The sequence below is a fragment of the Sorex fumeus genome, unplaced genomic scaffold (genome assembly GCF_029834395.1).
Source record: "Sorex fumeus unplaced genomic scaffold, SorFum_2.1 ptg000019l, whole genome shotgun sequence".
NCBI lineage: Eukaryota > Metazoa > Chordata > Mammalia > Eulipotyphla > Soricidae > Sorex > Sorex fumeus.
In genome coordinates this window covers 34,235,505-34,250,877 of record NW_026606076.1, presented here as the reverse complement: position 1 = coordinate 34,250,877, position 15,373 = coordinate 34,235,505, and the positions used below count along the sequence as shown (strand labels likewise).

Genomic DNA, 15,373 nt, shown 5'->3' with positions numbered 1-15,373 from the left:
ACCTGAACACCTGAAGAACTTACCATCAGTACTTATCAATACACTGGCTTGGCTCTTCACACGCTACCTGTCTGAATGCAAAGTTCCATCCCAATGGAAAACCAGCAAGACTGTACTACTATACAAGAAGGGAGACATCTATGACATTGGCAACTATCGCCCAAACTGCCTATTGTCTGTCATCTGCAAACTGTTCACTCGAGTCATCTTGAATAGGATTAGCAGAACACTAGATGAAGAACAACCATGTGAACAAGCCAGGTCCCGAAAAGGATTCAGTGCCATGTACAATATCCACACGATTACTAAGCTCATTGAGGTTTCTCAGGAGTTCAACATGCCACTCTGTCTAACGTTCATTGATTTAAAGAAGGCCTTTTTTTCTGTTGAGATGGAAGTGGTCATAGAAGCCCTAGCCAATCAGGGTGTACAAACTCAATACATCAGGATCCTCCATGAGCTGTATTGCGGATTCACTACCAGGATCTCACCATTCTACAAAGAAGAAATTATCCATGTCAAGAGAGGGGTCGGGCAGGGTGATAAAATTTCACCAAAACTCTTCAGTGCCACCCTTGAGAACATCATGCGATGACAGGAATGGGAAGGAATGGGAGTGAAGATAGATGGTCGGCAACTACACCACCTCCGCTTTGCTGATGACATCGTTCTAATAACACTAAACATCAGCCAAGCAGAACAAATGCTGACTGACTTCGACCGTGAGTGTCGAAAGGTCGGATTACAACTAAATCTCACAAAGACAATGTTCATGAGAAACAGTCTTGTTTCTGATGTTCCATTCACTCTCAACAGAATCACCATCTCTGAATACAACATTCAGCACCCACTGAGGTTAAGGACCCTCTAGTCCCAGCATTAGGCTCCGATATTTTTCCTGTGATGCTGAGACCATAGTTGTGGTTCTGGGGATGGAGCCGGACCCCACCTTTCATGTCGCATACTCGGTCCACTGAGCACTCCAATGGGATAATAGTTAGTTTCAACAAGAGAATCTTACAGCACACTTGTATGCAATACCCCTGTTACTGGGCTGGAGCGATAGCACAGCGGGTAGGGCGTTCGCCTTACACGCGGCCAACATGGCCGACCCGAGTTCGATTCCTCCGCCCCTCTCGGAGAGCCCGGCAAGCTACCAAGAGTATCTCGCCCACACGGCAGAGCCTGGCAAGCGCCCCGTGACGTATTCGATGTGCCAGACACAGTAACAACAACGTCTCCAATGGAGACGTTACTGGGCCCGCTCGAGCAAATCGACGATCAACGGGAGGGCCTTTACCTTTTTACCTTTACCCCTGTTACTAAAGAATTTGCTATAATGCCACATTCTAAAACTGTGATTTGAGTTCTGAAATCAAACAAAATGCACAATGAGAATTAGTCCAATGTTGAATGGAATGCAGTTGAATGACCAAGCAGGTGGAGGACAACTCTATATTTCTCACAGTCCAAGCAAGTCTACAGAAAGGGAAAATCTGCGGGAAGTGTTGCTAGGAGGATCTCGGCAATCCCTAATAAAGCCTTTTGGGTTTTGTTTTTAATCACACCCAGTGATGCTTGGGATACCATAGGGGATGCTGGACATCGAAGGTAGGCGGCATCTGTAAGGCGAGAACCCACCGTGATGCACTGCTGTTCTCGTCCTAATTAACTTCACTATGAGCTCACAGTAACAATTTAACACACACACAATAGAACAATTTTTGGTGCGTACAAGCGTACAGCAGGTAGGCATTTGCCTTGCATGAGGCTGACAGTGGTTGATCCTTGAACACTGTCAAAAGCAACTTACGAGAACCACCAGGAATAACTGCTGAGCATCCCCAGGCCCCAAAACAAAAGAAAACTAAATTTCTTCCCATATTCAAAAAACCATGGCAATGCTCCAAAGGCAAAGATATGCATGGTGTCAGATTGACTGAGAGGAGTCCAGAAAGGGCACCCAACCCTTTAGGTGTACAGCCAGGCTAGTTATATAGCCGGGGACACAAGGGCCTTGAAACACATGGACTACTCGACATACCTTACAGATAAGGAAGTATGACAACAAAGTCAAGAAAGCAAAGCACAGGATCTATCCGTAATGAACAGCTCCGGGGAGAAGACACCCCTACCCCACGCCACACCTCCACATAACATGGTCTAGCGATGAGAAGGGGATACTCAATGTCCAATGAGAAACTCAAAGATGTTGTGGATTGGAGGACTCCTGGGTTGGCCACATGCAAAGCAAGCATCCTACTTGCCCTACTATTTCTCTGGCCATTTCTAAATAAATGGGAGAAAACGGGAAAAAATGGGAGAGCAATTAAAAAGCTTTCAGGTTTAATTCTCCGTCATACAATGAAACACCCGTCCCTTCACCGTCCCCTTTTCCCACCACTAAAAACCCAAGTATACCGCCATTCCACAGCCTCCCACTAACTGTGGGGTAGATAATTTCCACATTCTTCTCTCTACTTTGATTACATTCAATATTTTGTCACGAGACCACCAGTATTATTTGGGATTTTACCCCAGCACTCAGATCTGGCGAAAACACAACAATTGACAATTCTTTTTCGAATGCTGGTTATAAATAACATATGATGCTGGAATTCTGAAATTGTAACAACTAAATCTGGAGGGATTTCTGTCAAAACCTGCTGGGTTCCGAGATTTGTTCCAGAGTCTCTGGAGTTATGGCCATTAAACAGCTTTACCACGAGCCAGAGAGACGGTTCGTGGGAATGACATAGGCTCTTGTTGGGGAGGGGAGGAATTGGCCGGCTCCACCCCATCCTGAGACGCCCCACGTATCTTCCTGAGTGAGGGCGCAAACCTTACTTTCCAAAGGCTTTTGGAGGATGGAGGCCACCGAGCCGCCAAGTGGGAGCAGTTGAGGGGACAGCACCAATTTCCCCTGGGGTGGACCAGGAACAGTAACCTACTGAAGGATCCAGATGCATTTCTGCTAAAAGGCACTGGGTTTCAAGATTTGTCTCTGAATCTCTGCGTCATGGCCATTAGGTACCTTGATCATGAGCCAGAGAGGTCAATCATAGGTGCCAGACAACTCGGGGTTTCGTTGCGGCGGGGAGAAAAGGGCCGGCTCCACCACCATCCAGTTAGGCCCTGCATGTCTCCTCACAGCAGTCCCAAAGCTAACCGTCCAGAAGCCATTAGAGATGGCGGCCACTGAGCCGCCAGGCACGAAACCTATTGCCACCTGAAATACCCAGCTTTGGTAACCTACTGTGGGGACCAGACACATTTCTGCTAAGAGCCACTGGGTTCCGAAGATTTGTTATTGAGACTCTGGGATCATGGCCGAGTGATCAAGAGCCAGACAGTCTGTACATGGGTAGCAACTTGGGGTCTCATTGAGGGGGGGAGAAAAGGGCAGAGTCTGCCCCAATCCCATGAGGCCCCACATGTCTTGTCACTGCAGGCCCAAACCTGTCTGTCAAAAACCTGTCTGTCCAATGGCCTCTGGAAGATGGTTGCCACTGAGCCACCAAGTGGGATCAGGCGGAGATACACACCCTTTCCCCCTTGTGGTGGTCTGTAACTGGCAGCTCATTGCGGGAACCGGACACATCTCTGCAAAAAGCCGCTGGGTTCTGAGATTTGTCTCTGAGTCTCTGGGATCATAGACTTTAAGCAGTTTGATCAGGAACCAGAGAGACCTTGCCTCCAATTATATAATTGAGCCGGAAATGGTTTGTTGGTGTGTCTTGCACATACCTAACTTTTGGCCGTTTACTTTCTTGGAAGACTTTGCCCAAAGTTTTTGTTGTCTGGCCAAAGGCACAGCATCTATTTCGGAGTATCTGGAAGTCTGATCGTGTCATCATTCTGCTAATGCACTTTCCTTACAGGCACAGATTGACCTGCTGGTGGTACCAGACACCCGGGAAGTAGAAATTCTATTTATGGAAAAAAAAACACCAATATTGGGGTTGGACTCACTATAAAGTGAGTAGGATGCTTGCCTTGCTGATCCAGGTCAAACTTCCCCATCCCATAGGAATCCAGCAGCACTGCAGAATAATTCCTGAGCTGCAGAACCAGAAGTAAACCTTGAGAATCAAAGAATCCCTTCCAACTCCCCTGAATTAAAAAAAAAGCTATTAAAATTAATCCAAAGTAGGGCTGAAGTGATAGCAGAACAGGTAGGACGTTTGACTTGCACATGACCAACCCGGTTTCGAATCCCAGCAACAATATGGTCCCCTGAGCTTTACCAAGAGTAATTCTTGAGTGCATAAGCCAGGAGAAACCCATGTGAAACGCTGGGTATGACCCAAAAAGCAATAAATAAATAAATAAATAATAATAATCCAAAGAGTAAATTTTCAGAGGCAACTATCTCTCACTTTTCCAAACACGCCCCAAAGTCCCAAACCCAGCAAGGAAGCCAATGAAAATGACTGACGCCAAAAGTGTCCCTTTCCTTTGGGGGCTGCCCGTGAACATACCTGGAGTTTTGATAAGTGTTATGTCCAGTCCAAAGGCTCCAAACATAGTCCTGCGCAGTCTCGAGTTGGGAGGAATGAGATGGCCAAGACCCCCACTCTCTGCAGGCTCCTCACACCAAGGCCTGAAGTCCATGTGCCCACCCTCCAGTGCCATCTTGGACATGGTTGCGATCGTGGCTGCAGGAGCCCTCAGAATAACGCACCCTCACCCATGGCACTTGAGCCAAAGAACAGCCCCAATGCACCCCTCAAAAGCTCCACATCCTCTAAAGCCTGGACATCCAGAACAAGTAAAAAAAGCATGAAAGTGCCCGACAAGCTGGTGTGACCTGCCGCTCAAGTTCCCAAACCGGGATTTTCAGGGTGCTCAAGCATTCCAAATTCTAACACAGGAAAGACTGAAGAATGAAGGTTTACCTGTTTTTCCATTTTCAAAGAATTCAGTGCTGCATCTTGGTTGATTTCTGCCATAATTCCCACCAAACAGCCCCTCTGGGCCAAGCCAGAAGCATAGCAAACAATAAGAGAGTAGTGAGCCGTGACAGCTCTGAGCAGGGGGGTGTTACTATACCTCTTCATTCAGTCAACTTCCTCCTTATTTTCGTCACCAGGACCCATTATTTACAAGTTAACACACAAGCAATTCTAAGCCCTAGAGTACTGGCATAGGTGCAGCCCGGGTGAAAATCAGCAGGTACATTTCAATGACAAGAGAAGCCTGTTCCGAGCAGGCAGGCTTACTTCCCTCTTAACTGCACTTTTTTAACACCCTTGACCATTGTGTCCAAACGAAACTTGCTTGTCTGACTTGTCCTGTTCTGTCCTTAGAGACCGATATTAAGGGATCAAATCATCCGGTATGAATTTTTATGTTTATTACGGTGTGAGGGGTACATGAAGCCCTTCCCACATTACTGACATATATGCAGTTTGTCTCCAGTATGAATTCTCATATACTGAGTAAGAGAATAGCACCAAATGAAGGTGTTCCCACAAGTCGGACACTAATAAGGTTTCCCTCCACTGTGAATTTTCCCGTGCTTAGAAAGGATTTAGAATGGCAGAAGGCCTTGCCACATTTCTCCCATATATAAGGTTTTTCTCTGGCGTGCTCGAACACGCACACAAAGCAGTGCAGCTCGCACTTTGTCCGAGCTCGCAAAGCAGTGCAGAGATGCGATCAAGGAAGACCTCAAAGAGAGAAGAGCAGAAGTACTGGTAGATGCGGCAGAAGCAGCGAAAAGTATTCGAAACGCCCGCCTGTCCTTCACCAACTACAAGACTATGATGACTGCCCTCCAACGTCCTGATGGATACATCACATCCTCCGGAATGGCAATGGAGAAGATTATCCATGACTTCTACTCAAATCTCTTCGATAGCCATGTCCACTTGCCGACATACCAAATTCCACAGGATGGATATGTCATTCCCAACGTTCTCCCTTCCGAAATCCGACACACTATTTCGTCAGTAAAGAAACAAACAGCACCCGGCCCAGACAAGGTCAGAGCTGAACACCTGAAGAACCTGCCATCAGTACTCATCAATACACTGGCTCGCCTCTTCACTCGCAACCTGTCTGAATGCAAGATTCTGTCCCAGAGGAAAACCAGCAGGACCGTACTACTGTTCAAGAAGGGAGACATCCATGACATTGGCAACTATCGCCCGATCTGCCTATTGTCTGTCATGTACAAGTTGTACACTCAAATCATCCTAAATAGGATTGGCAGAACACTAGATGAAGGAAAACCATGCGAGTAAGCTGGGTTCCGCAAAGGATTCAGCACCATCGACCATATCCACACGATAACCAAGCTCATTGATGTTTCTCGGGAGTTCAAGATGCCACTCTGGTTAACGTTCATTGATTTAAAGAAGGCTTTTGATTCTGTTGAGACGGAAGCGGTCATTGAAGCCCTAGCCAATCAGGGCATTCAAGCCCAATACATCAGGATCCTCCATGAGCTGTATTGCGGATTCACTACGAGGATCTCACCATTCTACAAAGAAGTGGTCGTTGATGTAAAGAGAGGGGTGCGGCAGGGTGATACCATTTCATCGAAACCCTTCAGTGCCACCCTCGAGAACATCATGCGACGACTGGAATGGGAAGGAATGAGAGTGAAGATAGATGGTCAGCAACTACACCACCTCCGCTTTGCTGATGACATTGTTTTAATAACACCAAACATCAGCCAAGCGGCACAAATGCTGGCCGACTTTGACCGTGAGTGTGGAAAGGTAGGACTACAGCTGAATCTTACGAAGATGATGTTCATGAGAAACAGCCTCATTCCTGACGCCCCATTCGCTCTCAACGGAACGACCATCTCCGAATGCAACAGCTATGTGTACCTAGGTCGAGAAGTCAACATGACAAATGACCTGGCACCCGAGCTGCGCAGGAGTAAGAGAGCAGCTTGGAACGCCTTCAAGAACGTCGGAGAAATAGCTAAGAGGACAAAGAACCTCCGGCTCTGGGCACATCTGTTTGATTCCACTGTTCTTACTGCATTAACATATGCCTCAGAGACCTGGGCCCTACGCAAAAAAGATGAGAACGCTATTCAGGTCTCCCAAAGAAGAATAGAAAGAGCTATGCTTGGAATATCACGTTTCACTCAAATGAAGGAAAGAATCCGGAGTTCTGACATGCGTCGACGATCAAGAATCAGGGACGCTGTCTCGTTTGCCAAGGTGTCAAAAATCAGATGGGCTGGTCACGTAATGAGATTTAAAGATGACCGCTGGACTAGAGCTGTTACTGACTGGATTCCACAGGATGTCAAAAGACCGCATGGCCGCCCACCTACCAGATGGTCAGACTTCTTCGTGAAGATCATGAACGATCGGTCTGAGGCTCTTCATGTTCCCAGAGCGAACAGATGCCATTGGGCTACACTAGCACGCAACAGGGACAAATGGAGATGTTACTTGTGCCCGCTAGAGCAAATCGACGACTAAGAGGAAGTTAAGTTATTCTCTGGCGTGAATGCTACTGTGTACACTAAATCTGAGGTTTCTCAAAATGCCTTTCTACATTTCTTACATGTATATGATTTCTCTCCTGTGAGTATTCTCCTATGTACATTAAGTATTGAGGACAAACAGAGGCCTTCCCACATTCCTTACATATAAAGTTTCTCTCCAGTGTGAATTTTCCTATGTACACTAATATTTGAGGTTGTAGCAAATGCCTACCCACATTCCTGACATATATATGGTTTCTCTACACTATGAATACTCCTATGTACAGTCAATTGTGAGGAAGAAGTAAAGGCCTTTTCACACTCCATCCATATCTAAGACTTCTCTCCAGTATGAATTCTCATGTGCAGAGTAAGGGAAGAGAACCGTGTGAATGCCTTTCCACATGTCTGACACTGATAAGGTTTCTCTCCAGTGTGAATTTTCCTATGTTCACGAAGTGTTGAGGCTCCAGCAAAGGCCTTCCCACATTCCTTACATATATGTGGTTTCTCTCCAGTGTGAACATTCCTATGTTCACTAAGAGTTGAGTCTACAGCAAAGGCCTTCCCACATTCCTTACATATATACGGTTTCTCTCCAGTGTGAATTCTCCTATGTTCAGTAAGTTTTGTGGCTCTAGCAAAGGCCTTTCCACATTCCTTATATATATGCGGTTTCTCTCCAGTGTGAATTCTCCTATGTACACTAAGATATGAGGCTACGGCAAAGATCTTCCCACATTCCTTACATATATACGGTTTCTCTCCAGTGTGAATTCTCCTATGTAAACTAAGTCTTGCGGCCCAAACAAAGGCCTTTCCACATTCTTTACATCTATACAGTTTCTCTCCAGTGTGAATAATTGCATGCCTACTGAGGCTTGACAACTGAGTAAAGGCCTTGCCACACTCCTCACATATATAAGGCTTCTCTCCACTCCATGAGTTTTCATGTGTCTATTAAGATGTGAGGTCTGAATAATGGCCTTCCCACAAGTCTGACATTTATATGGTTTCTCTCCTGTATGAAATCTACTATGCAAAATAAGATTTGCTGATCTACTGAAGGTCTTTCCACATTCTTCACATGTATAAGGTTTCACTCTTGCATTAATATTCATATGGTCATTATGGGGTAACCCTTGACTCACACTTTGCTCTTGGGGCTGACTTTTCTGGGGATTCTGTTCACTGTGGTTTTCTAAGGGAAAAACACAGTGCTGGGAACATGGGGAGGCTCCCCCACCTTCCTTACACCTAGATGGGTTCTGCTCACGGTGATTGTGGTTGAGGGTATGTTGCTGTGAGGGACTCACTATAAACAGTGAGCCTCTCCCTAGCAGGTGCCCCATTGGGGAATTTTTTGCCTGTAAACTGAGAATAACGCACTCCAAGGAACTTTTTCCAGGAGAGGACTTCTTCAGAGTGAGGTAGCTCTCACCATTCTGATCACCCTCAGAAGACATCCCGCCTGTCTCGGCGTTCTCATGGGGCTGAGGGTAGGATTGCTCACTAGAGACATTGTAACACAGTGTAGGATCAGAGACATTCCACTTGGGGTGGCAGTTTTCCTGTAGAACAACAGAGGATTCTAATTATTGACTTATTCACTGAGTCTTCCTGACAAAAAATGAGCCCTTCAGCTGTGGTTTCACACATATGCACAACACAAATGCAATTTCTGACATACGAATTGTCTTACAATAGAATAATTTCATGTAACTGTAAGTTGGACACACAAAATTGATGGATGCAGAGTCAGTAAATTCTGTGGCTTTCTCCCCTTTAAATTAATGAAGGAATACAACTGGAAATAATTCCTTCTATAGAAAATGGAAGCATCTATTTCAAGAGAAAATGAAATAGATCCAATGCGGGTTTGGTTAAAGTTCCGTGTGGAACCTGTGATGCAGGGGTGAAGACAACGCTGCATCGTCACGCAGCTGAGACAGACCACGTGGCCATTGCAAAGCTCTCACCACAAGTGATGGCTTTCAGGATCAATGAAGTTTTTTGTTCTTTCTATTTTGTAGTTTCTATTTATTGGGGGTGGGGTTGGTGGAGGGTCACACCATGCAGTGTCTAGGATGATTTCTGTGGGTCTATGCTGTCCATAAGGTGTGCTGGGTAAGGAATATCCGTCCATGTGCAAAGCAATTATATTTCTCACTGCACCATCTCTAGGGCGCAGAAATTAGCTTTCTAAACAACTACCACTTTCAAGCAAATAAAAACTCACAGTATTTTTAAACATGGTTGATTTCAGCACCTAGTGAAGCTAAGGGTCCTCTACTTCAAGCATCAGGCTTTGGAATTCCTCCCTGCCATTCTCAGCCTTCCACCTTAACAATCACATACTTGGTCCACTCCTGCTGGCATAATAATATTTATTCTGAATTAGCGAATCTTACCAACTCACTCGTACTTGCTGACCCCATTCCCAAATCAAAGTGCTCTAATGCCAAATCCTGAAGTCGCGGTTTCCGTTCTGAAACTGAACAAAACATGCAAATCAAGCACATGTCAAAAAATGTAGCATAATGATGCCATGTAGTTAACAGTACATCTCTGTGGTTCTCAAAGTCCAAAGAGTCCCACACTAAAGAAAAGATTCGGATAGTGGAAAACTGTGAGGATCTTGGCAATTCTACACTAGGTTTTGTTTTTGTTTTTGAGTAGACCTGGTAATGTTCAGGGAACCAGGTTATTGAACAAATTATAGAACAGGTTACCTTCAGGCACTGCAAGGCACTCCCTGCTGTACTATCGTTCAGATCCAAACTAGCTCTGTTATGGTCTTACTTATTCAAAAGCCATGGAAGCAAATTACATGATCATTCTGTGAATAACAGTCCAGGGGAATGAAGAGCAGCGTGAGTGCGGCACAGACCCATGGATCCAGGAGCCCAAGGCCCCAGTCTCAGCAGCGTGTTTCCTACTTGTTCATCGCACCCATACACTGCACAGGGCCTGAGCCAGGAAGGGTCCTCAGACACTCACCCGCACATACGCCTCTCCTCCCCGACATCAGGGCTTCTCCTTCCAGCCAGGAGATCACCGCAGGCTTTATCCCAGAGTGCCCTGCCCCAACAGAGACAGAGGCATGGATAAGTGACAGGGAGATGGTGACAGGTAAATCCCCATATTTTCCTGATACAAGTGGACATATATCTGAAAAGCATGAACAGAATGTCCATTTCCAAAATGCCACATATTTCTAGTTATTCGAGAGGTAAGACCCAAGAAAATACCACAAATACTCTAGACCTGACCTTGTGTATGGCCGACAGGGGGTTGATCAGCACAGTATGTTGTTGGTTTTTGTCTTCTTTGGGGTCTCACCTAGCCATGCTGAGGGGTGACTCCTGACTCTGTATTCAGAAATCACTGCTGCTGTTGCTTGGGGATGAAATGGGATGCCTGGGATTTAATCCACGTGCGCCGCTTGCAAACATCTGCCGCCCAACCCCAGGGAGCCTACGCGGGTCTGTTTAGACAAGGTTGGCTCCACACTGCTCTCACTGACAGCCTGCAGATGCTGGTAGGTCTCCAGCATCACGTCACTGTAGAGCGTCCGCTGAGAGGCCTCCAGGCATGACCATTCCTCCTGGGTGAAGTTCACAGTCACGTCATAGAAGGTCACTGCATCCTGAGTCAGCACACAAAAAGTGTGGGAGTCAGAGTCTATCTTAACCTCATTCCCACTACTCTGAGGCTAGGTACCAGGGTCCTATATTGTCACAGGGCCTCTCCATTCCAAATGAACCAGCCTCCATGCACACGCATGACTGACGGGCCCCAAAAATCACATAAGGCAACTGGATCTGCTAAAGTTGGAGGAAGTTTTACAGAAGGTTCTTGGATGTATCTGCTTTCCTGGTAACCCCCCGGCCAATTCGAGCACCACTCGTCCAGTGAGCACTGTAGAGAGGATCACCTGAACACAGACTTGTACGATCCAAAAGGCTATCCCTGGGTGTAGCAAAAACCACTGCACGCTCACCGCTGCAACCCCACAGCACATGACCACTAGGATTGAGATCTCGACAGTCCATATAGACAGTTACTCAGAGCAGTGCATGGCATGTGCGCCTGTAGGAACTCACTGCTCAGGACTGCCCCAAATCCTGCTCAAACAAGGTAGAAGTTTTGTGACCCCAACATCTCTACTGGCCACAAAGATCCTTGGCTCTTTCTCCTTGGGATCGGCGCATGCCCAGAAATCCACACATAAGATTATGTGAACGCAAGACTGTATGACCGAGCAGGTAGTCTCTCCAAAGTAGGAAGGACAAAATAGGAGAAAAGCAAGTCTGGGGGTAGTTGCCAGGATGCAAACGAGGCCATCACACCCCAGGGTGCTCTGAGGCCAGTCAGTTGTGAATCTAGAGCAAAGAGTCAAGAGGAAAGCTGATGACAAAAACAATGCAAAAGAAACCAAAGAAGCAGGTTGGCGTAACACGACAGCTATTCCGGGGACAGCATGTAGGACTGGCGATCCCGGACATCCCATATGGTCCCACAAGCACTGCCAGGGGCAATGCCAGAGTGCAGCACAGGGAATGATTGCGAGAATCCTTGCTCTGCCACCCCTAATAAAACAGAAAACCCAAGATGAAACCTTTGGACCTCCAGCATCCTATTGATCACCTAGACCTTTCAGGAAAGAGCATTGAGCACAGAGCTTTGAGTACTCCTCATGCACCATTGGGTTGGCCCCAAAGCCAAATAAAACAAAACAAACATACACAAAAGCAGCTTCAAACACCAGAATGGGACAGTCCGATCAGAAGTCTCATCTTGGAATCCGTCCAAAAGAAACTCAAAACAGAAGGCCCAGGAAACCTGGGCACTTCTGATACTACCTCATGTCATTCTATCCATCTACTTCTACCTGCGGACGGTTTATCAGAAGCCGTGTCACCATCTTCTACTGTCACTATTGTTCTGAGTATCAGCAGGAGGCTCCGTGCAAAGACCTGGAGAAAACAGAACAGTGAGCACCAGAGAGGAGCACCTCCTCCCAATTCTGAGCCAGACCAGCCATAACCTCGGGCACAGCCTCACAAATCCACCTCTGGGAGACAATGGAAGAAGCTCCTGTCTCCGCTGGGGATGCAAATTTTGTTGGCATCTGTGCTGTACTTCAGGAGAGGAGCCTGGGACCAGGCTACAGGGGAGGAAAAGACAGCCTTCTCTGATTCCCGGATTCTTCTCTGGCTCCCACAGGAAAGTCCCAATAGGCCCTGCCAGGGGCTGACTCTCAGTCCAGGAGCTCCCAAATACTAGCGCCCCCCTTCAGGCTGGCAGCAGTGCTGCCCCCAGGGAACCGTAGCCTGGAATGTGGCTCCACCATGTGACTTAGAGTGGACAAATCTTTGACACTCGTTTACAGGGTGGACAAGGACATGAACCTGGGAACTCTGTCCCGGGGACCTCAGTATTTACCACAATGTCAGGTGTCGTCTGCTCAGGGAGAGATGAAGAGTCAGGGTTGCTTTGCAGCTTGATGTGAGGGAGCTGAAATTCATGAACCTAAAAAAGATATACAAGTATTGTGGTTAGATGGCAATAATGTGAATTGGGCGCTTGACTAGATGAACCGATCAATCCTCTGCATCCCATATGGCCCCTAGCAGCGCCAGGGACAATACCTGAGCTTAGAGACTCGAGTAAGTCATGAGCATCTCCGGGTATGTGCCCTCTCTCCCCCCTTAAATATAAAGAACCAAAATAGCCCTGCCCAAATACATTTTCATTGGCAAACCTCAGCCACCTGCAGGCCACATTCCCCCTCACATACCCCGCATGATCGCGGCTCTCATGGCAGACAATGAAAATGACCAGCAACAAGTCTCCTGCCATTAGGTGGAGGGGCTGAAGCTCTGCCCATCAAATCTGGAGATTCCGCAGAAGCGAGCTTAGGGCCGATGGTTCAACCATGGGACTGCTGGGACGGTTGGAACAGCCAAGCCCTCGGATGATTCCCGCATTCAGCCACTGTTGCCCCATCCCGGAGCTGGAGACGATCGTGGCCAAAGAGGCACAATAGAATCACGAACTCAAAACTGTCACTCCTGAACCCTGAGAAAGCCCCCCTGCAACCCCAAAGCTCTGCGTCCCCCTAAATCCTCCAACACACCTCACGATCCACCTGGATGTTGGCTAACAAGTGAAAAACCAGTGAAAAAGTACCCCCCAAGTTGGCTCGGCCCCTTGTCTCAGAGTTTGGAAAAGGGAAGGCGCGGGGTGCACACAGGAGGTTGCTTGAGTCCTGCAACTAAATCCTTCTTCAGACTCCCCCTTCCAGGATGGGGCACAAATTTACTTGTCCCTTGGCAAGTGAGCAACAGTCCCAGTGTCTGATTCAGGGATGGAAAATGAACCATGACATTTATGACATCACTTATGACATCACTTCTGTTTCCATTAGGTACCTTAAAGAGCCAGAGTCTAGGCCCTGAGAACCTTTCTGCCACCCAGGTGAATCTGTGCTGCAAGGGGGATGGACTCGAATAAAGGAGTGGAGAGGCAAATGCTGGACTGGTCAGTCACACAATGGGGGCCTAGGGGTAAGGAGAAGTCCCCTGATCCTGCATTGTCACCTAACATTGAACCAATGATATCTAAACACAGAATGTTACCCTGACTCTTGTCAAATGATCCCTGAGCTCATAGACAAGAGTAAACACTGAGCACTGTAGGCTGTGGTGAAAAATTTAACAAGAAAAAAAGGCAAATTCGACCGAAGTGGGGGGAATGATGTACAAAGACAAATTCGAGAATGAAACATTAAAAGAGTCAAATTTCTGGTCCTTAAAAATCCCCTATTCTTGGGGCTGGAGAGATAGCACAGTGGGTAGGGCGTTTGCCTTGCACGCGGCCAACCCGGATTCGATTCCCAGCATCCCATATGGTCCCCTGAGCATTGCCAGGAGTAACTCCTGAGTGCAAAGCCAGGAGTAATCCCTGTGCATCGCCAAGTGTGACCCAAAAAAGAAAAAATAATCCCATATTTTTGATCTATCCGTGCTACAGAAAGTCACAGTTTCTCCTGAATCCCTGTTGTTCTTTCACCATTGTGCATATATATGTGTATATATAAGTGTGATTTTGTTTGATTTTTGTTTCGAGGCCACAACCGGCAGATTCAGGGCTTACTCCTAGCTCTACACGCAGGAATCACTCTGGTACAGACCATATGGGATGCAGGGCATAGAACCTGGGTCGATTGCTTGGATGGTTCCTTACCAACTGTACTATGGCTCCGGGTCTAAGTAAACGTGCTCCTAGCACACCCAGTGGGATTCCTGAGCAAATGTCCTTACTCCTGGAAAACCAAAACTTTCTTGCTTAAAAAAAAAACAAAATCCTTTACCCTGGTTGGATTCTAGTTCTAAACAATTTAGGTTTAACATTGGTTCATCATTTCTCCTCTGCTACAAGGAGCTGAGGCTTACTGAGTAACACCCATCCCAATCACACCCATTTCCTTAGTATTCATCTTTAATTCCCTGTGCTCTGCTTACCCTATACATTATTCACCCATTTTCCCTAATCACAACCTGTGAATTGTAAAGTCAGATTCTCCAGAGATCTCTGGATTTTGTATTTGTAAATAAAATGTTGACTTTCTCTTTCCTTTATATCCTCTACAGTTTACTTTAGAAAAATATCCTTTTTTGCTCCTGAGCAAGGACCAGTGCAGTCCCAAGTTGGGAAGATTGTGCTGGGAGGATTGGGATGGCCATGCCCCCAGCCCTCAGCTTTGTCTAGACAAAGGAAGGCAATATTATGCTTTTGTAACTTCAGAGTTAATTAACTGCAGATACTATATACTCCTGGGCATTGTCATGTATATGAGACTTAAGCCTCATCTGCCCTTTGTTCTTAGCACCCCAAAAGCAAGAGACTGGA

At 46.7% G+C, this 15,373-nt stretch overlaps 1 pseudogene; it reads right to left on the bottom strand.

The window, feature by feature from the left end:
- The window catches only part of LOC130022191 (putative zinc finger protein 66), a 58,807-nt pseudogene extending 47,575 nt beyond the window's left edge, over positions 1 to 11,232 (bottom strand).
- Positions 11,233 to 15,373: the final 4,141 nt, after the last annotated feature.